Source organism: Balearica regulorum, chromosome 14 (assembly GCF_011004875.1).
Source record: "Balearica regulorum gibbericeps isolate bBalReg1 chromosome 14, bBalReg1.pri, whole genome shotgun sequence".
Lineage (NCBI taxonomy): Eukaryota > Metazoa > Chordata > Aves > Gruiformes > Gruidae > Balearica > Balearica regulorum.
The window spans coordinates 9,146,738-9,167,474 of record NC_046197.1 but is presented as its reverse complement, the minus strand read 5'-3'; the positions used below and the strand labels follow the sequence as shown (position 1 = coordinate 9,167,474).

Genomic DNA, 20,737 nt, shown 5'->3' with positions numbered 1-20,737 from the left:
TCATCATCTCCTGCCAGTGGAGCAGGGTTGTGTGGCATCAGATTGTATCTCTTCAGTGGGGCTGAAAGCCCAACTCAAAATTCAGTGGAAAAACTAAACATTACATAAGGAAAAAACCCTTAGGTATTATTTAAAAACAACACTGAAACCCAAGCACTCCTGACAGTGTAAATAGATTTAAAAGAGATAGCATCCTTAGAGCACAGAACATGTGCTAATTCTCTTTAACTGTACCGTTATTGTGTACATATCTTGTCCTGCTGACCAGTTCATCATTTGCTCTTTAGAGTTTTAATTACCATATTCTACATAGAAAAATCTCTCACACTGAAAAATCAGTATCATCTATTAAAAATAATGGTAAAGAAGCTGATTTTCTTCATTTTCTGAGGAGAACTTTTCAAATATCAATTTCTAATGCTTTTCTTTGACATAAAATCCTACCACGTTATATTAGACATCAACCAATTAATTATCGTGTCACACTTTTCATTTCAATACACAGTCCTGTAACTATGAATGACAACTTTACACTGACATTTTTGGAATCAGGATTTAGCTAATGGTTTCTAGGTGCTTAAGAACTGAAGTTATATCTCTGCCCCCTTTAAGTAATGGAGTATTTAACTCAGAATGAAAAAAAACCTCTTGTGTTCATTTCACTGGGTGAGGGTTTCACTCCTGGTATTTACAGATGTGATTTGTGAAATGGCAGTAGGAATTAAAGGATTTGATTTCTCAGCAGAGATTAAATACAAACAATGAGGATTTTAATTTCATACTCCAGGCGCTGTCAAATAAGAAGAAAAACTAAGTGGACACATCTTAAAAATACTAATCAGTGCTTAGCTGTTGGCAAAATAAAACATTGGAATAAACTATGAAGATTATTTTTTGAATAGAATTTCTGATTTGACAGAAGAGCCCAGATGCTCTGATACAAGTTAGCACTCGTATCAGCTGTAGAGGTGTTTGATTTTCATCCCCTCCCATAGCCAAACCACCACCCTTCTAATGGAAGTTATTTTTGGGGGCTTTTACACATATCTTAGTAATTGACTTGTGATTTGAGTAATTTTTTTGTGGCTATTCTGTCAGTACTTTTCAGTACTTACAAAAAACAAAACCAAATTGGAAATACAGAAGTCCCACCATGTCCTGTCACGTTGTCACTGTATAGGTCATCAGGAGCCTTTGGACATCCACAAACAGGCAAAAACAGACATGGTGAGAGCCAGGGAGGGCCATCATCTGTGCAAGTAGGATGGGACGAGACACATACTTTGAGTAATAGGTTTTGTCCCTGTTTGCTGGAAACAGTCTTGCTGACCGCCAGAAACCTCAAGTCCCTGGTTTATTTCTGCTCTGACAACTGTGGATGATGGTTGGCCTCATTCCCTCTGAGCCTTCTGCCCCACACTCTCCACCCTGTCCCCATCCTCTCTCCTCTGCAGTGTCCCAGCTGCCTTCCTTACCTGCTAGTTCCTATTACTCTCCTCCACATCCTTCTCATCACAGACAAGGTGAGTTTCATTCTCCAGGCTTACCGCTGAATTTCCCCACCACACTGACTCTTATCCCTTTTCATTCCCTTTATGCTCACTTCCCTGGAGTGCATTTCAGCAGAACCTCTGCTGCTTTGAGGGTAATAAAAATAAAGTTGCATGAAATGCCTGACTTGAATCATGTATGTTGACTAGAGTTTATACATTCCAGTTTGCATTTTATATCCAAGTTTAAGCTTTCCTTGTGTTTAATTCTAGGCTTTGGTTCATGCCCTTTTTTACCAAGGAGTCATCTGCAGTATTTAAACCAGATCCTGAATTCTCAAAGCTCAGTGATTTTTCAAAAAAACCCAACAGAAACTGCAGTTTATTTGAACTTTATGAACATTTTCACTAAACCCAGACCTCATTAGCATTTTTGAGACTGCTGCTGCCATCAGACTGCTGGAATCAGAAACTTCAAATGTATTTCTGACATTCAAATTGGGCAACTAATGTATTTTCCAATGTGACTGCAAGTCTCACTTCTGGTGTGCCAACAAAGTCCATATGACCAATGCAAGTATGCAGTGACATAAGATGATATCAAAACCAAATCTTGCCAATGGTTTTTACAAAAAGATCTGATTATGGGAAATGAAGAATTGTTCAAGCTGAAAGCTTGGCCAGCTTCAGAACAAGAGAACTAATGCAAATTGAACTGGTATTTAAAAAAATCAGGAACCTGTCCTGAACAAGTGAATTCGCTTTGGACGACCCTGCAAAGGGCACAAAGTAGTCTATACTAGGAGTTATACTGGTGTCTGCATCACATTGCTTTTTAACCTACTACTCAGTGACATAATGCTACCTGTTATGCAAATTAAATGTGAAGAACAGAGTCTACTATTAGTGAGCATTATTTTCCTGGAAACAACCACCCCACTGTGAAAACACAATTAGATTTTATCTTGCATATGCATTTTTTGGAAGAAAAGGCAAAAGTGATGAGAGGAAAGGAGAGAAGGGAAAGGAGAGAAGTAAAAGAAAAGGTAAGAAAAATGATGATCTTACACAAGAACCATGTGGCATGTATTTTAAGTGGAAAAAATACAAGGTAATGTAATTTTGAGCTGTATTACATAATCTGAAAGCAAATGACAGGATGAAAGTAATTTTTCTTTAAGTGAAACAGTGCTGTAATCCACATTCTTTAAAAATGGAGAATGACATTCAGGTATGCCCAAAGCAACTGGACTGTCAAAGTTCAATCCACCAAGAAGAGTGCCACTAGTTCACAGCAGAATATGTTACCTGACACAACTTTCCCTTTCAACTTAGTATTTTGCAACTGCCTTCATTATTTTAATATTATTTAAGCATTTGTACCTTCTCTCCAATAATTTGACATTGACTTGACTATTCTGATAGAACTCAGAAGGTCTCAGTGTAGATTACCATGGCATTTGAAATTGAGAAATTAATATACTGAAAGATTATGTTACCTGACTAAAGTAACACAAAAACATATGATTTGCTTCTGCCATGTGCTTTAATTACAAGGTCAGTCCTATTCTCTGTTTAGGCAAATAACACAAAAATGGGAAAGAAATTATATAAAGAATTTCCAACGTAGAGGATGACAATGAGTCTTTTACCTATGAATCAGAAATTCGCTTTCAACCTTAATCTACAGTGACTGAAAGCCACTGATCTTTAATGGGTAGCTTCATAGAAAGTTTGAGTAGTTTCAGGCCACTTTCTGACAGATAAATCCCTGTTAAAGACTCATCTCAAGGGTGATATCACTTGCAAGACAATTCACTCATTTGCTCACAATTCATCTCAGAATTAACAAACTCCAAAAAGATTCCTTAAAGAAACATACAGTCAATTCTTTTCTTCAGTCTACTTCCCTTTTGTTATTTCTCCCTATACCCAGTTCATGTTTTTGGCTGAATCAGACACCTCTGGGCAGCTGTGCCCATTCCCAAGGCACATGTCCCCAAGATAGTGCTGCACTACCACCCTGGGGCTCCTCCATGGCCCAGGCAATTGCCCAGAGTCAAAGGGCTTCCAGAACCAAAACAGGAGAGAGACTTTGCTTTTCTCCAGGTGTACTTACAAGTCCTGCCTGCTGGAAATATTGCTCCTCCTCGCTCATCAGCCTTTACTTTCAGCAGAGGCTGATTAGCTCCATGGCCCAGCACCAAGAGCATGTGGTTGCAAACCAGTGACAAACATGGAGAGAAGCAGGACTGCTCTGTTCTGCAGCAGTGTGCTGAAGCAATCTTACAAATTTACCCTAAGGCTGCAGGAGGAGGTAACATGGCTCTTTAGCAGAGCCTGGATTGCAAACATCTTGCAGCCATCCAAATTCCTCACAGCGATTCTTCTACAGAGGTGGTTCCCACTCCACAGTGGAGAAGACTCTCCTCTCCATGTCTTAGGGCCCCTTTAGTCCTCTTCAGCCTGTTGCTGTGTCTCAGCAAACAGAATTTGCAGGGATGAAGCTGATGCCAGAATAACTATGGAGATGAGCTCCCCTCCTCATAGGCACAGGGAAAGCACAGCGTTTGGGGGCACGCAGTGTTGTGAAATGCCATAGCTTCTTCAGCGCCTGTGACCATTTATTCTGTGCTGGTTGTCTGTCTTCATAAGCATTCAAACCTCTTGCTTCAATAGGAACAAAATCATAAAATAATTAAGGAATTAAAGAAAACAATGTAATTCTTATACACTGGACTTCCCGTCTCATGGGTGGGTGGAAAACGTCTCCGGGAGCTTCACTCCCATGACATCAAGAGATCTTTTACAACACTAATAGGGGTATGAAGTGGGGAAACTCACTGGGGCAATTCTCTTTTCTTCGTCCTTCATTTTCCATGTGTATGAATATAATGCCCTTAATTGGTAGATTCAAGTTTAAAAGTAGCTGACACTTTGGAAAGAAAACCCACATGTTTCAGTAACGGTCAAAGAGTTCATACATCCATGTTTTTTGCCCTGAGGAAGAATTAAAAAAAAAATCACAAAGAAATTTATCCCCTTTGAGATATCTCTTTATGAAACATGTTTTCTTTAAAAAGAAACGCCTATTAAAAGAAGAAATTGGAAGTCACTGGATCACCAAGATCAATCCCCCATCATCACAACTACACAAGATGTTTACTCCAAAGCATCCCTTGAACAGCCCCTTCCTAAACTATGAAATACGCTTCTAAATATCTTTAAAATTGAAGATTACAAAACCAGTGTCTCACAGTAACACAGCAGGAAAGACCAAGGACATTATATTGAGTATAATGAGCATAATAAGTCTCTCTACTTCCAGGGAATTTCTGAGATGAAACACCTGAAAAAAAGGACCACATCTCCTACTGCCAGAAAAAGGCTAAAGGATCTCCCAAAGTCCTTTACTGAATCTCACTGAAAAGTCCTCTCTGATCCTTATCCCATTAATTGGCTTATCAAATATGTGAGCAAAACATATTCTTAACTTAGTTGCTTTAAGCTGTGCTTTATAGGGAACAAATCAAAAGGTTGGCAAAACCAGCATCTCGTCATTCTTCCAGACTTTCCTCATTAACTGGGATGGTACATGGACAGAAAAAACACTATATCGTCTCCCCAAAACAGGGGCCTTGGGGGGTGGTTGAAAGCAGGATAGACATTTTGAGGTCAGAATAAACTGGTTGGGGCACTCTGTGTGCTGGTTGCTGTGTGTGACACTGAGCCTCGGGTGGGTTGGCTGGAAGACTGGTCCTACAGCAGTTCAGACATGTCCCCGTGCAGCTCACGGCCAGGGTAAAAGCATTGCAGCCTCAGTCCTTTAAGTTATAGCTCAGTGGTGGTTGTCCTGACATTAAACTGCGTCCCATGAATACAAGTCTTCCCACAACCTTTGATTTTGTTATTTTTCATCTGTGAGCACTTGTTCTGAGAATGCTCAAGTACTGCACATAGTGTGTGTGTGGTGTTTCTGGTACCAGTTCACAGACAATCTATCCCTTCAGTTAATAAAAAAATCCAAAAAGAAATATCCAACTTTATTTGCTTTCCAAACTACTGTGTTAGAAGTTCTTTGGTTTTTTTAATCATCCAAGCAACAATAGCAGCATATCACAAAGCATGTTACAAACTCTACAGTCTTCTTACCATGAATCTCAGCCTTTATCTCTCATCTTGGCAAACACATACCCACAAGTTTCCCTAGAGGTTTCACTGCTGCTAGAAAAGAGCTGTTTTGTGGATCCCCTTGTTAAAACTGTCAGAACACCACTGACATAGTATTCCCAAATCAGATTCTCAGTTCTGCAATATTTTCTCTGTTGTCTTTGAGAGTTAGACAGTTTTGACAACAGCAGTGTGGTTTGAGGAAAAAAATACACACACATATACAAACCCATATTTAGAATTGAGGAATGGTATCATCTTCTTGAGGTGAAGAAAAATTCCATATTTTCTTTTAAGTATTATGAGAAAGCTACCCTTTTCATTGAAAAAGGCTTCTTCATTTTTGTGGAGACTTGTTTCAAATACAGATAGTGAAATAAGCTCTCAGCTTCTTAGCCCTCAGAAGTCAAAATCTGTGTCATAAAATTTCCCACCTTAGAGGTGATTCTCCAATGCACAGTGTGTCCTGAACTACAGTCTTCAGTCTCAATATTGCTTTCTTTGTGGGTCCCACAGGGTTCAGACATTGGCATTGTGCATCCTCCCAGCCCCTCGCATCCTTTGCTTAGTAAGTATAATGACCAAAACCAGCTTTAAAATAAGAATTGTTTTCTTTAACAGGGTGTTTTGTTAAAGTCTAATTTACTTCACATTATTAGCAGGACTATCTTGCCATGAAGTGGATAAGGGAGGCAAGAGAAATTGCCAGTGTGTAGATCTGCTCCCTTAAATCTTCTCTTGCTTTTTACCATATTTAAATCCAGCCAGGGTTACCTATTTGCACGTACCCAGTTTGGAAGTACAGCCTAAAAATCAAACTGGTACACTTTCCAGTCATGAAAGAAACAAGCCCTTCTATTGCCTCTGTTTCTCATGGATTTCTCAAAGTGGTGAGAGATATTCCCATCTCTACACAATACCTTGCTTTCCTGTATTTTTCATAGAAGCTCTAACAATTTAGTCCAAGATTGTCTTATGCAGAAATCAGAATATCATGTGCAGCATAATTATAGGTAACTCCAAATCTGCCCAACCACCAGCTGAGCTACAAGGTTTGGAATTTTTTTCTAACTTACCTAAATGCTGTTAAGGACTCAAGTCCAGAAGGATTTGTACTGTGGTTGTATTTCATTAGGCACTCAGATATAGCAGCTGGCGCAGGAGAGTCTCTGCAGCTTGTACAAACACTGAATTTTGATCAAGGTGTCAGGCACACATGGATGCTTGTCTGAATTTCTGATTCTCTTCAGATATGGTTGTTTCTGAAGGTACTAAGCAGCAAGATAATCATCCACATTGTCAGGTAAATGCATTTCTGCCCAAAAAGAAAAAAATAATAATTACTCATACAGTACCCACATTTCTCAAGTTAGGGCTCCAGCTCTCCTATGTGAGAAATAATATCTTGTTCCATCATTCAATGGCTACATTTTAATGAGTTTTAGATTTCCTGTCAATACATGAGAGTTAGAAAGCTCCAACTTTTCATTCCTGACTCACATTCCAGTTTATCTTTGTCTGGCTTAACATCCACCAACAATTTCTATGCTGTATTTAACAGAGCAGAAGACCTACAAAACCACCATGATGTTTTGTGTTTAGAGCCTGTTGTGGACATCTGCCCATAGAAATAAGATCAGAATTCTGATGGTGTCAGAATGAGACCCCTTGTGAGCAGAAGCAGCTGTAGGGCTGGCACAATCACAGCCTCTCTGGTACAGATACAGTTACACCAATGTAAGTATGCTGCACCAATATAAACTCCTTTCTGCCTGGAAACAGCTGAGCTATAAGTTAGCCCAGGGGTTCCCTAGATTATTTTCTTAATATATTTTGTGGCCAATCAATTAATTAAGAAACATTTATTTCAGCAATGCAGCCTCCTCTCCCCTCTTTTTTTTTTTTTTTGAGATAGCCAAAAAGTTTCCTTTCTTTACCATATAGGTAGATTCTAAGAAATACAGGGTGGTAGTCAAACAGGGGGCTTTCTTCAGGAAAATAACCAAGTGTCCTGGTTTCAGCTGAAATATAGAATTAATTTTCTTCCTAGTAGCTGGTATTGTGCTGTGTTTTGCATTTGGGATGAGAATAATCCTGATAACACACTGATGTTTTGGTTGTTGCTAGGCAATGTTTACACCAAATCAAGGACTTTTCAGCTTCTCATACTGCCCTGCCAACAAGAAGATGGGGGGTGCCCCAGAAGCCAAGAGGGGACACAGCCAGGACAACTGGCCCAAACTGGCTAAAGGGATATTCCATACTATATGACATCATGCTCAATATATAACAGGGGTAAGGCCTTGAAAACAAGAAATTTTCTATGCAGATGTAGGAACTACTACCAATACCTCAGCCAGAACTAAGTTCAAGTGGACATTACTGAGGCTTATACAACATTTATTAAATTCACTTTAAATGATTAGTCCCCCACTTCCCTCATCTCCTAACCTGTGAGCCACTTGCAAAAGCAAGGCAAAAACATACTGAAATAAAGGTAGTTCTCTATGTATGCCAAATGTGATTTTAGCTTAAGAGTTGAAAGAACCATGAGAAAGCACTTCCTCCAAGGATTTCTATCACAAGAAACTACAGATTTTTAGATCTGATACTTCAGCTTATTTAATTGCTCTATTTTTGGTGGTTCCTACTGCATAAGCATTCACAGAATACAAAGAAAACCAAGCAGAAAGCTCTGGCTAGAAATAAGTAGCGTTGAATACAAATCTAAGGAATTTCTCATATTCTTGTCTTACCTGAGAACATCACAGCAACAACATACATGGGTCTGCATCTATCTGAGAGTCCTAGTAGAACCCTACAACCAAAATAACATCTTTTCATTCCCCTCAGGCACCACAGTAATTTATACCTTCCAGCCAAAAGGGTGTGTTTAGGAAGGTGTTTCAACTAGGAATTAGCTGTGAGCACCTGTGTCTTGTTATCACTGAACCTTGGAAGGAGGCTAGCAAAGCAGAGTCTTCATACAAGACAAAGCAAAGCAAGATAGGAATACAATGAAATTAAAAGAGAATGATTTTACTAAAAAAATTTCCATTTCTAAGAAATATTAGTTTCCACTGAAGTTGCATGAAGGGGATGAAAATGGTCTCATAATCAGAATCTAAACTCAGTGGTCATCAGGGCACCAGATCATATAGCTCTAGAGGATTAGTGGTAATTCCCTCCCTGTCTCCAAGGCTGAAATCAAAAGGGACAGTAAAAACAGAGTTCAGGCCTCTTCTGTACTGGCACTGTCTGGCCTACTCATGGGTGGAAAAGTTTGAACCTTATGGTGATTTTCTCAGCAGTTTCATATGCTCAACAGCCCTGGAAATTTGCTGCCTTTAACATATAAAAAGGCTTCAGATATTCCTGTATTCAAAATGTGATGTGACCATTCTTTGCAATGACAAATTGAGACACGTTATTTTCATACAAGTGATCACCTTGAGCTAAACACCACAGAAAACCTCATCTTAAGATCCTAGGGAGGATGTGACTTTATCTGTTCTTAATTCAGAAGAATTAATTAATCTCTTGTGACATACTGGGAAGGCTAAGATGTGATATAAAGGGATATGTGAGAAGCTCTATCATTTATTAGAATTCTGTACTTAATTTGGTCCAGCACCTGGTTAGGCATGAGGAAGGAGAGGAGGATACAGACAGGGAGTATTTCATGACTATGTAAATGACATTTTCCTGGGAAGGGTCAAAGAAAGCCAGAGACCTTTTTGTTCTGTTGCTTTGGTTCTTCCACACAAGCAACAAAACAAAACTGCCTAGAATGTAAGAAAGCTTAAGAACTTGCAATTCATAGAGAGAAGTAGAAGCTATGGCATATAGAGACCTTGGAAGATTTGAATCCCTGACAGGCAGAGTGTCTCAGGAACTTTGAACTGGGAATCTTGTCTTCAATGGCTAGACTTATAGCACGCATTTCAGTTTTGGAAGATTAACCCTTGCGTGTGTGCACAGCACAGGATGTGCCATCCCACAGGTGTTGTACGAGACACGCTCTGTTTCATCCCAGAGCAAGCATGGCACAGCCACACTCACCTGAATTTCCCACCGCTGTAACTTGAACCTGGCAGGTTTTTTCCTGGTCCTAATTGACCTTGGGCCTCTCTCTGTAAGTGTAAGTAGTATAAACTGAGGCTTGCATGATGCCTCACTTCCTTTCCTCATGTTCAGTTCTTTTTAACTCATTATTAAAAACAGCCTTGTTTTGCCTACACTAACACTTCTACTATTAGCACTGTGTCCTGCTGACAAAGGACTTAGAAAATACTGGCGATAACAGGACACTTGAAAATGGAAGTTGAAGAACTGCTGTTGTATAACAGAGGTTACTGGAAATTCCTCTTCTGGTTCCTGACCACTACACTCTTTGCAATAAATTGCCATCCAGGACAGGTCGCATTGGTCCCTGAGGTAGCCCCAGAAACACCTTAGCAAAAGCACTGTCTTTGGGGGGATGGGGGGCAACAGCACAACCTCCCACAGGCTAGTCTCTGTCAAAGAGAGAGTGAACAAGAAAAGTTCCTCCTTAATCGTTACACGACCCTGAATATCACTATGGTTAGCACAAGCAATGCTAGCAGCATTACTGTGGGATTCAACTCACCTAGAAGTGCTATACTAGTAACTAGGATTGTTCAGATCAAAAAAATGAGTATACAATGTAGCACTTATTCTTTGAATTTGGATAAATAGATGGAATTCTCATGTTTGACTAGGAAAATGTGTAAGTAGGTAAAGATAATGTGTGTGGGGAAACCCAAAGAGTGCATTACCACTACATGAATGATCTGTAGGTGGGAAGAAGCAGCAGAGCATATTTATTGCCTGAGGAACATGTCTTGCACCTGGGTCTCTTTGGGCGTGGGGCCATGCGGAGGTCTGCAGTGTGGGTCCTCCACACATCTGCACCAGGTGACATGCAGCAGCACAGTCCAGAGGGAAGAGGAGAGGTGGTATTGCAGCGTGGATGCAGGGCAGCTCCGTGTCTCTGCAATGGAGGAAGCCTGTGGCAGAGAACAAATATACTCTTCCCATGCTGAGGGCACGGAGTGCGACCAGTCGGATGCTTGCAGATAGCAAACCCACTGGGGCAAAAAACCCCAAGAAATTGTGCACAGTACATTTGTGCTGTGCTGATATTTGGGCATGATTTCTTTTCTTTGAAGTTTCGCAGTACCCAGCTGTTTGGGACTGCAAGACATAAAACATCCCCGACAATGCCTGAGTTTTACTGAAGTGAAGTTCCATGGACAGAGCGGATGCTCTTTTGGGCAGTTGCTGTCATTTGGGGAGCAGCAAAAAAAACCCCCAACAACTTGGTCTTTAGGTCCATTGCACATACTAGGCCTGAGTGGTGGGGGGAATAATGCTGTACATTTTGTTCCAGTTACAAACAAATGTTGATCTGATCATATTTTAGGGACTGTTTTGTGACTCATAAATATTCACATGCTTGGAGTTCCAAGCTCCAATATATTCTGAATGATTTTTTAATAATATTATATGTTTATTTGAAAAGCCTTCATCAAGAATGCCTGCTGAGTTTGCTTTGCTATATAATTCTTATGGAAAGATTTGCTAGAAGAAATAATGCCATTAAATATATCACGTGAAGTGTCTAACTATTGGTCAGTAATGCAAATTTGATTGAATTGTTTCTGTTAGTTACAATAAAAAATAGAATCACACTCAAACAATGTAATTTCAAATTGAACGTTCTGTTCTTATATTCGTAACTAAAATCACGTTGGTTATTTACGTAAGTCATTCTGCCAGAACAGAACTAATATTCACATAACTCATTACCATGACAGTGCAAACAGCACATCATGAGTACTCGCTGAACATTTCTAATGTAACCAAAGTCAGAGAAATATTAAATTTAATGTAATTGTTCTGAAGGAAATACACATCTGAATCTCTCCATTCCTTTGTGAATAACAGAAGTATGAAAAGTTACCTGATTGCCCTGAGATTTATTTTATTGCTTTAACTGGAATTAAGCTAATGAGAGTATGTTAATCTGTTAATAATAATAGGCAATGTTCTGACTCTTCGATAAATTAGAATGATAATTGAGAATGAACAAACTGAACAATGCAAGACATTTTAGTGATTACATCGGCTAATCCCTTGAAATAAATACATGGATCAATTTATGTTATATAAATCCTTCCAAACCCTTAAAAGAATTGGAAATTGGAAATAGAAGCTGAAATTTAAAATGGTTTTATTCCCTAGGAACCCTGAATGATTGTTCCTCCATGACAACCACAAGTAAAAATGGAAGTTTTTAATATACTCGTCCTTTCCTAAGTATTTAATATTTAAACTCATTGCCTTTTTGCCTTTCCCATTCCTTACCTAGTCTGGAAAGATGTCAAGGAAGATAAAAATAGACCTTTATCCATTTTTAGGGCCTATTTTTATCTTCCTACTGTGGTTCTCTATTGCTCACTGTTGAAAACCATTTCTCCTGTTTGGCAGAAAGATCCTGTTCCTCAGATTCATTTCCTTCAAAGATAAACTGTTTCGGATTGATTTTGCAAGTTTTCTATTGTTTTGAAGAAAGTTGGTTTTTTTCCTAAAAAAAAGGTAAAAGTATCGGAAGTTTAAAGGTCAGGTATGTTCAGTTAAAGAACAATGCATGAAAACCTTTAGTTAACTTCTTTTCTTTAGATGCTGATGCTCAAGCACTCAGCCACTAGAGGGTAATGTAAGATAAGGAAAAAGGGAACTTAATGCCCTTCAACTTGAGCTATGGCTTGTTTCCACAATTTGGAAGTTCAGATTTTAGTGACAAAGTTTATTCAGTGATTTTCTAAGACTGCTTGGTCACAGTAAAGACCTGTTGTTGCCTACACTACGGTGACATGGAGGAGCCACAGCTAAGGAGAAAGACACACTTGTACAAAGGGAGGTGAACTTGGGAGAAGGAGTATGAACTGGCAGTTTCTCTACTTAAAAAGCTACATTGACAAGGGAAATGCTTTGTAAACTCTAATGAATGTGGAAGCCTTGAAGACAACTGCTGAAAGTTAAAGTCAATGTTTCTCTAAGGCAGGTGAGCCCAAATCCTCCTGAAGCTCTTATTTTTCCAAAGTGAAAGTGAAATTTGGCCTAATGAAAATTTGGCCTTATGAATGACAAATAAGGTTTTCAAATGGAATCACACTAAATAAAGTTAGAAAAGACCATCTTATCTGGGCCTAAACAAATGGAACCAAAAGCCCTGGGAACTTTTTGGTGACTTTTACAGGCTGGATGGAAATGCCATTGAATGCTGCCCAGACACCAAGACTAGGTCAGGACTACAGACCACACTACAGAGCTTACTTGTAGAGTTTATAATCTGAAGCGCATCATCCTCTCTACTTTCAAGTGACTTAAGAATGAAGGTTTCTGCAAGTTCCTTGGGGATAAATACCTCTGCACTGACTCATACAGGAAATTGCTGGATGAGATGCAATAGCTGTTACGTTCTCAAATCTTTATGCACAATGCCAATACAAAATGTTCTAGGCACTATACTGTGCAAGCTGTTTGATTTTGCTGGGATTTAATTTCCCCAACTTTTCTTTCTTTTCATTAATTCAGTGCAAATTAATTTACAGATATGGCTTATGTCAATAGGGTCAGTACTGAAAGCTGTGAGCTGATCCAAAATGTCTACGAATACCTCATCTGGCTGACCTGTACTAGGTTCAGATCAAAGGCACTGGTAGAAAAGAGATCCATGTATTGTAGCAATACTTGAAGACATTATGAAAATAAATGCTGTGATCACAATTACAGATATATTACCTTTGCTTTTTTTCAGAAAGAAAGTAATTGAGATAGCATTTACAGTGAACTTTGCTGTGTGTATAGTAGGCTTGGGTCTGGAGTAAGCAGATCTGTAGCCCTATTAACAAATCTAAGCTTGTCATCAGTAGATTTACTTTTTGTCTCTGGAAGTCCATGAACTACTTCTTATGCCCAAGAAAGGTTTGTGGACTATTGGGTGATGGCTGTGTCCAGTTCTGGGCTCCCCGGTTCAAGAAAGACAAGGAACTACTGGACAGAGTCCAGCGAAGGGCTACAAAGATGATGAGGAGGCTGGAGCATCTCTTGTATGAGGAAAGGCTGGGAGAGCTGGGTCTGTTTAGCCTGGAGAAGAGAAGACTAAGAGGGGATCTGATCAATACTTATGAATATCTAAAGGGCAGGTGTCAAGAGGACGGGGCCAGACTCTTTTCAGTGGTGGCCAGCAACAGGACAATGGGCAACAGGCACAAACTGGAACACAGGAAGGTTGTGTTGGGTTTGCATGACAAAGTTTTGGTAGCGGGGGGGTGTGTGTGGGTGTGTGTGTGTGTCTACAAGGGTGGCTTCTGTGAGAAGCTGCTAGAAGCTTCCCCTGTGTCTGATAGAGCCAATGCCAGCCGGCTCCAAGACGGACCCGCCGTTGGCCAAGGCCAAGCCAATCAGCGCCTCTGTGATAACATATTTAAGAAGGGAAAAAAACAAGTTAGGGAGAGCTTTTGCAGCTGGAGAGAGGAGTGAGAAGATGTAAGAACATCTGCAGACACCAAGGTCAGTGCAGAAGGAGGGGCAGGAGGTGCTCCAGGTGCCAGAGCAGAGATCCCCCTGCAGCCCATGGTGAAGACCATGGTGAAGCAGGCTGTCCCCCTGCAGCCCATGGAGGGAGGATGAGGGGGTGTAGAGATTCCACCTGCAGCCCGTGGAGGTCCCCACGCTGGAGCAGGTGGAGGCACCTGAAGGAGGCTGTGGCCCGTGGGAAGCCCACACTGGAGCAAGCTCCTGGCAGGACCTGTGGACTCGTGGAGAGAGGAGCCCACGCCAGAGCAGGTTTGCTGGCAGGACTTGTGACCCCGTGGGGGACCCACACTGGAGCAGTTTGCTCCTGCAGGTCTGCGCCCCATGGGAGAGACCCACGCTGGAGCAGTTTGTGAAGGACTGTAGCCTGTGGGAAGGACTCACGTTGGAGAAGTTTGTGAAGGACTGTCTCCTCTGAGAGGGACTCCATGCTGGAGCAGGGGAATGATGACAGGAGTCCTCCCCCTGAGGATCAAGAAGTGGCAGAAACGTGTGATGAACTGACCGTAACCCCCATTCCCTGTCCCCTTGTGCCGCTGAGGGGGGAGGAGGTTGAAGCCGGGAGTGAAGTTGAGCCCAGGAAGATGGGAGGGGTGGGGGGAGGTGTTTTAAGATTTGATTTTATTTCTCATTCCTCTACTCTGTTTTGCCTAGTAATAAATTAGATGAATTTCCTCTCTCAGTTCAGTCTGTTTTGCTCGTGACAATAATTAGTGAGTGATCTCTCCCTGTCCTTATCTTGACCCATAAGCTTTTTGTTATACTTTTTCTCCCCTGTCTAGTGAATGAGGGCACTGATAGAGCGGCTCTGGTGGGCACCTGACCCCCAGCCAAGGTCAACCCACCACAAAGGTCCATCTCAATATGAGGAAAAACTTCAGTTTGAGGGTGACCGAGCACTGGAACAGGCTGTCTGCTTCTGTGGAGATATTCAAAACCCGCCTGGATGCCATCCTGTGCAACCTGCTCCACGTAATCCTGGTTTAGTAGGGGGGTTGGACTAGATGATATCTAGAGGTCCCTTCCAACCCCTACCATTCTGCGATTATTTTATTTTCTGTGATTATTATGGAGTCACACAGGATAAATGCTGCTCACTGAACTACTGACTAAAGCTTTCAAAGTCAAGAATGACAAGTGGCATGCCATAAGGACCACCTGGTGCAGGTATTTTTATATTTATGCTTGTATTTTAATAGCCCTTAGGATTTGTGAATGTGTTCACAAACGAAGCAGGCATGTCCCGACTATTCAAACAGTTTTTCTCCATAAATAACAGCAGAGTTAAAGAGCAGGTTTATTATGTCCTCCCATGGGAATTGTGAACCCTTTTAGTATTAGATGGACAAGGAACTTTGCACCCTGCCTCTGGGAATGCAAAACCTTAAAATCCTGATAAACTAGTCAGGGACAGGCTGAGGGCTGTAAGATCTGAAAACACTGTAGTAAGGCCTGTCGTCTTTATGAGGGACAGAGGGGTACAAGAAGTGACAAGCCAACTACTGTATCAAGGTCTTGTAAATATTAATTTTAACTCATTTCAACTTCCTCATCCACAAACTTTTCAAAAAAGGCAAGACATTTCTAAATCAAAAACTTCAAAACTTAAAAGCAGGCAACACAATCCTCCTACCCCACAGTTTTCTAAGATTAAGGAAAAAACTTCTGGTGCTTAAGAGGCGTGTGAATTATGAAACTGTTTTCTGTTCTAGAGAGTCATCAAACCCAGAGACAGGCAAAGAAGTAAATCTTTCAATGCCTTATCTAACTCCCATAAAACTCTCTTTAGATACCATGTTTATTAAGTGGGCAGCACTGGAGCAAACCCCTGCCGTGATTTCTTAGCAGAAGTGTAGAACCCAGTGCCAGCTTTGCTTCATGAGGAGAACCAGCATGTCTCCTTCATGGTTATATGCTGCTGAAAATTATGTTGCTACAAAAATGGGTTTCTGTAGAATATCTCAAAGATACTTCACACACAAACCATTACTCCTCAGAAACAATGACCTGGAGCAATATCAAAGAAAATTGCAACTTGTCAGCTAAACTTTAATAAAATAGAAGGAAACAATCTTAAAGCTTTGGAATATATATATATATATATATATATATAAACCAGAAAATGATGATAACAACAGAGCAAAATAAGAAGGCCCTCCCTTGTCAGAAAGTCATCTCCATATCCACTGATGTTACTTAGCAAGAAAGTAGACAGTCATTGGGTCAGCAGAGGGGAAGATAAATGTATTCTACATTATGGGTCTCTTTTGGGGTAGGCTGAATGTATCCTGTCTCTTGCCACTTGCTACAGAGAAGCTGAGATAAATTTGTAGTTTAGACTCAAGTTAGATTGGATGGATCTTTCCAAAATATCTGTTAAAAAAAAAGCTACATTTTATCACAGCGGCATCAAGCAGTGCAGGTCAAATGGATACTTTTAAATTTTTGTCTCCTGATTCCACTCTACTTTGTCCACTAAACATCAAAGTAATTGTGCGGAAAACACCTTCAAAGGTAACGAATTGAAGTAGGAGTTAACTTGTCCTCAAGCAGCCAGCAAGGAAACTTCTTGCAAAAGGTTGTTGCTGTCTGTCTGGGATGATTTAGGGAATGTAATAAACATACTGCTGATCTCGTTTTCAGTGTAAGCAAGAAGCGAAATAGATGTATTAACTCTTCAGGGCCTAGCCATTTCTCTTTCATAAACACTGAAAATTAAACAGTTGTCTGCTGTTGTGGACCCTAGAATCCAAATTTACTTACATGGTTGGCATAAATGTGCCCTTAAACATCAAGTTAACATTGCTGAGATTAACCATAGAATAACTCAGAGAGGCTCTGCTGAGGTCATCTACTAAATTATTCAGTCAGTTTACATAATTAAATTTAAGCATATACTTAAGTACCTTGTGAAACTGAGATCCAGGCAACTATACTACTTATCCCTTTTGATTCATTCCTAAATTGTGAGCCAGACTTGTCACTGAACAGATTTTTCCCCCTTCTCTGTTGTGATTGTCTGTCTCCGCTGATTCTCTTCAGCTGATTATTTCCTAATTCTGCCAAGAAAATTAACTTATTAGATCCTCTAAAGTGTTTTTCTTTTACCAGTATAACCATCTCTGCAACTATTTTAAGTCTTACCAGGATTTGGCAAGATTAATGTAATACAAGTCTTTTGTCTTTCTCCACTAAAAAAAAGCAAAATTTAAAGTCAAATTCCTCTGACTATACTACCTCTTTCCCTTGAGTTTTTCCTTTCTTCCCTATTTCCAGTTTTGAACTGGCTGTTCCAAGTCTGTCTTGTCTTGCTTTTGCTACTATCTGCAAATCAGAGAGATTCACCTTTCAATTTAGTGGAGTCCTCTTATAGCTGTACTGTTTTTTTTAGGGGAAACCATAATAAAAATGAAATCAAAGACACAATGTGCTCTTGAGAGCCATACTTGCAGACCCCTATGAATGCTTAAAAATTAAAAATAAAAAAAAAGGAGGAGGATTTTTAGTCATAGGAGAGCTGACATACCAAAACACGTCTACTGCATTTGAAGATCAAAGAACTCTTATATAGAACAGAATTAGAATGGCATGGCATGGCATAGAATAGAATATTAGAATATTTTCAGCTGGAGAGGACCTACAACGATCACCTAGTCCAACCACCTGAGCAATTCAGGGCTGAACAAAAGTTAAAGCATGTTGTTAAGGGCATTGTCCAAATGCCTCTTAAACACTGACAGGCTTGGGGCATCGACCATCTCTCTGGGAAGCCTGTTCCAGTGTCTGACCACCCTCTTGGTATAGAAATGCTTCCTCAGTTCCAGTCGAAACCTCCCTTGGTGCAGCTTTGAACCATTCCCACACGTCCTGTCATTGGATACCAGGGAGATCAGCATCTCCCTCTCCATGTCCCCTCCTCAGGAAACTGCAGAGAGCAATGAGGTCGCCCCTCAGCCTCCTTTTCTCCAAACTACACAAGCCCAAAGTCCTCAGCTGCTCCTCACAGGACACTCCTTCCAGCCCTGTCACCAGCTTTGTTGTCCTCCTCTGGGCGCATTCAAGGACCTTCACATCCTTGTAAATGGTGGGGCCCAGCACTGCACACAGCACTCCAGGTGAGGCCACACCAATGCTGAATATAGCAAGATAATCACCTCTTTTGACCAGCTGGTCTTGCTGTGTTTCATGCCCCCCAGGACGTGGTTTGCCCTCTAGGCTACCAGGGAACACTGCTGGCTCATACTGGCCCTGCTGTTGACCAGCACCCACCCCCAGATCCCTCTCTGCAGGGCTGCTCTCCAGCCACTCCTTTCCCAATTTATACTTGTGTCTGGTGTTACTCCATCCCAGGTGCAGAATTCGGCATTTGGACTTGTTAAATTTCATCCCATCAATCACTGCCCAATGCTCCAATCTATCTAGATCCCTCTGCAAGGCATCTAGACCGGGAAAAACGGAGGTCACATTGGGGAATGAAGGCAGGGCCTACAAGGCTGGAGAACCACAAGGACAAGATCAAGCCTTGTGCTTAGCAGGGTCACCACAGTTGGGCTTAGAGGCGTGGGACAACCCTATTCCATGATACCAGCATGTGGATTTCCACTTGTTCTTTTATGACTGTAGGGTCCTTTGCATGGACAGAATTACTTACTAGTAACAAATCTCCTGGGGAACTGTGATATACATCCTGTACCTCCTTCCTATCTGTGTGAGGACGTGGCAGATTCCCACCTCCTCCTGCCAGTAGAATTAGCAAAAATTGTTCAGCCTCCTAGCTGACCATTTCAATTGATTGTCTTAGTCTCCCCATTTTTGTGGGGCAGAGGAAGCAACTGGATAAGTTTAGGCCCAAATTACCCTACTGGTTCAGCTCCCTGAAGATGAGAATGAAATGTAAGACCTATTCTGTATGGCTTTATAATAAAAATAACAAATAGGATGGCCTTTTCCCAGCTATTCACATGGGAGGGACAACAGTAAATCAAACTCTAAGGGACTTTTTTCCTCTGTGGTATGATTTAATAAACATAATATGTAGCTTTTAATAACTTTTTTTTAACGTCACTAATGATACTAATCTAGGAGCTTCACGTCATTCATGTCTATTTGCAAAACAGCCTTCCAGCTGAATTTGGCACAATTCCTATTGCTCAGACAAAAAACCCAAAAAAGTGTGTGCTGATCAGGATGCACCTTTTTGGGATGCCTTCAGCACAATTTTCTCCCATACTTACTGCTGTATCAATAACACATCATTTATTCACAGCACAACACTTATCAGCATTCACTGCAGTTGTACTTTGCCAGTACTGCTACAAAACACGTGCTGGTGCTGTACATTAGAATAGCACAATTACCAAAAAATTAGTGATTCAATTAGCAACCACCCCTGGGGAGTCTGATTTCAGGTGACTTGCTCAGCATCTATCCCTTCTGTCCCTTCATGCACTGATTCACTCAGTCCGTGACTTTCCGTGCCTCTAACAAGAAGGCAGAGTCTTGCACACAACACTGCTTTGCTATGCAGCTGATTCATCCCACAAAGTTCACCCTGGCAGTGGTTGAGACAGGTCCTCCATCAACATAGTATGCAGCTGAGTAATTAAGGATTGGATTGTAATGCATAAACATAAGATGGATGATTTAATGCCCATCAGACAATAGTAGCTGTGGCATTGCCTTGCTTTTGGCACCTTTTTGAGTAATCTGGTAACATTGCTTCCAGTATTTTCATATAAAATATACGCACCCATCACAAATATTGTGATCCAAGGTACCTGCAGAGCATCTCCAGAAGCTGTCTTCCATCACAGCTCTCCTGATGGTGCCCCAGGACACCAGTGTTGGCCCTGAGATGGTTTCTGCTGGATCATTGATTACTGCTCCTCTACCTGTTGCACTTCCACAGATGACAGCATGACATGATGATTCACCAATCCTGCATTAGAAGATTGCAAAAGATGTGTTTTAAAAGCCACAAAAATGTTATTTTTATATTTATTCAGGATTATATCTTCTGTATATGTTTATTACAGCTGCCAGGGGGAGGCTATTAGCTATTCCTACAGCTACTCTTATTGGACACCTGGTTTGGGTCTAATTTGGATCCCAATATATATCAGCCACAGAGGAACATCAGTTTTATGCTGGCCACTATAGTCCCTAAATGTCATCATGCCAGGACCTTTGAAGTTCATTACGTTTTCTCTATTCCCTCCTAGACCTGTCACATTCATATGCTGGAGCTAATAATATAAAGTGAGCATATGGGGAGCCCCTCCTTTCTGTGTCAGCAACAGCAATGATTCAGTGTTTTACCACAGCAAGCTGCTTTTGGCAGTGAAGGTTTGTAAGCAAATGCAGTTTACAGGTTGTCTCATCCACTGGTGAGAAGTGAAGTTTTACTGCCTAACTTTCCCCATAGTCACCTTTTCCCCAAACCATGTCTCCTT

At 40.8% G+C, this 20,737-nt stretch overlaps 1 protein-coding gene across 1 annotated transcript in view; it reads right to left on the bottom strand.

Moving 5' to 3' along the window:
* The window catches only part of IL12B (interleukin 12B), a 168,491-nt gene that overhangs the window by 30,277 nt on the left and 117,477 nt on the right, over positions 1–20,737 (bottom strand). Inside the window, exons 6-8 of the mRNA XM_075766273.1 lie at positions 20,035–20,223; positions 6,737–6,975; positions 6,095–6,251 (exon numbers count right to left, since the gene is read on the bottom strand). The gene's annotated coding sequence lies outside the window, so the exon portion shown is untranslated. The remainder of the gene's footprint in view (positions 1–6,094; positions 6,252–6,736; positions 6,976–20,034; positions 20,224–20,737) is intronic.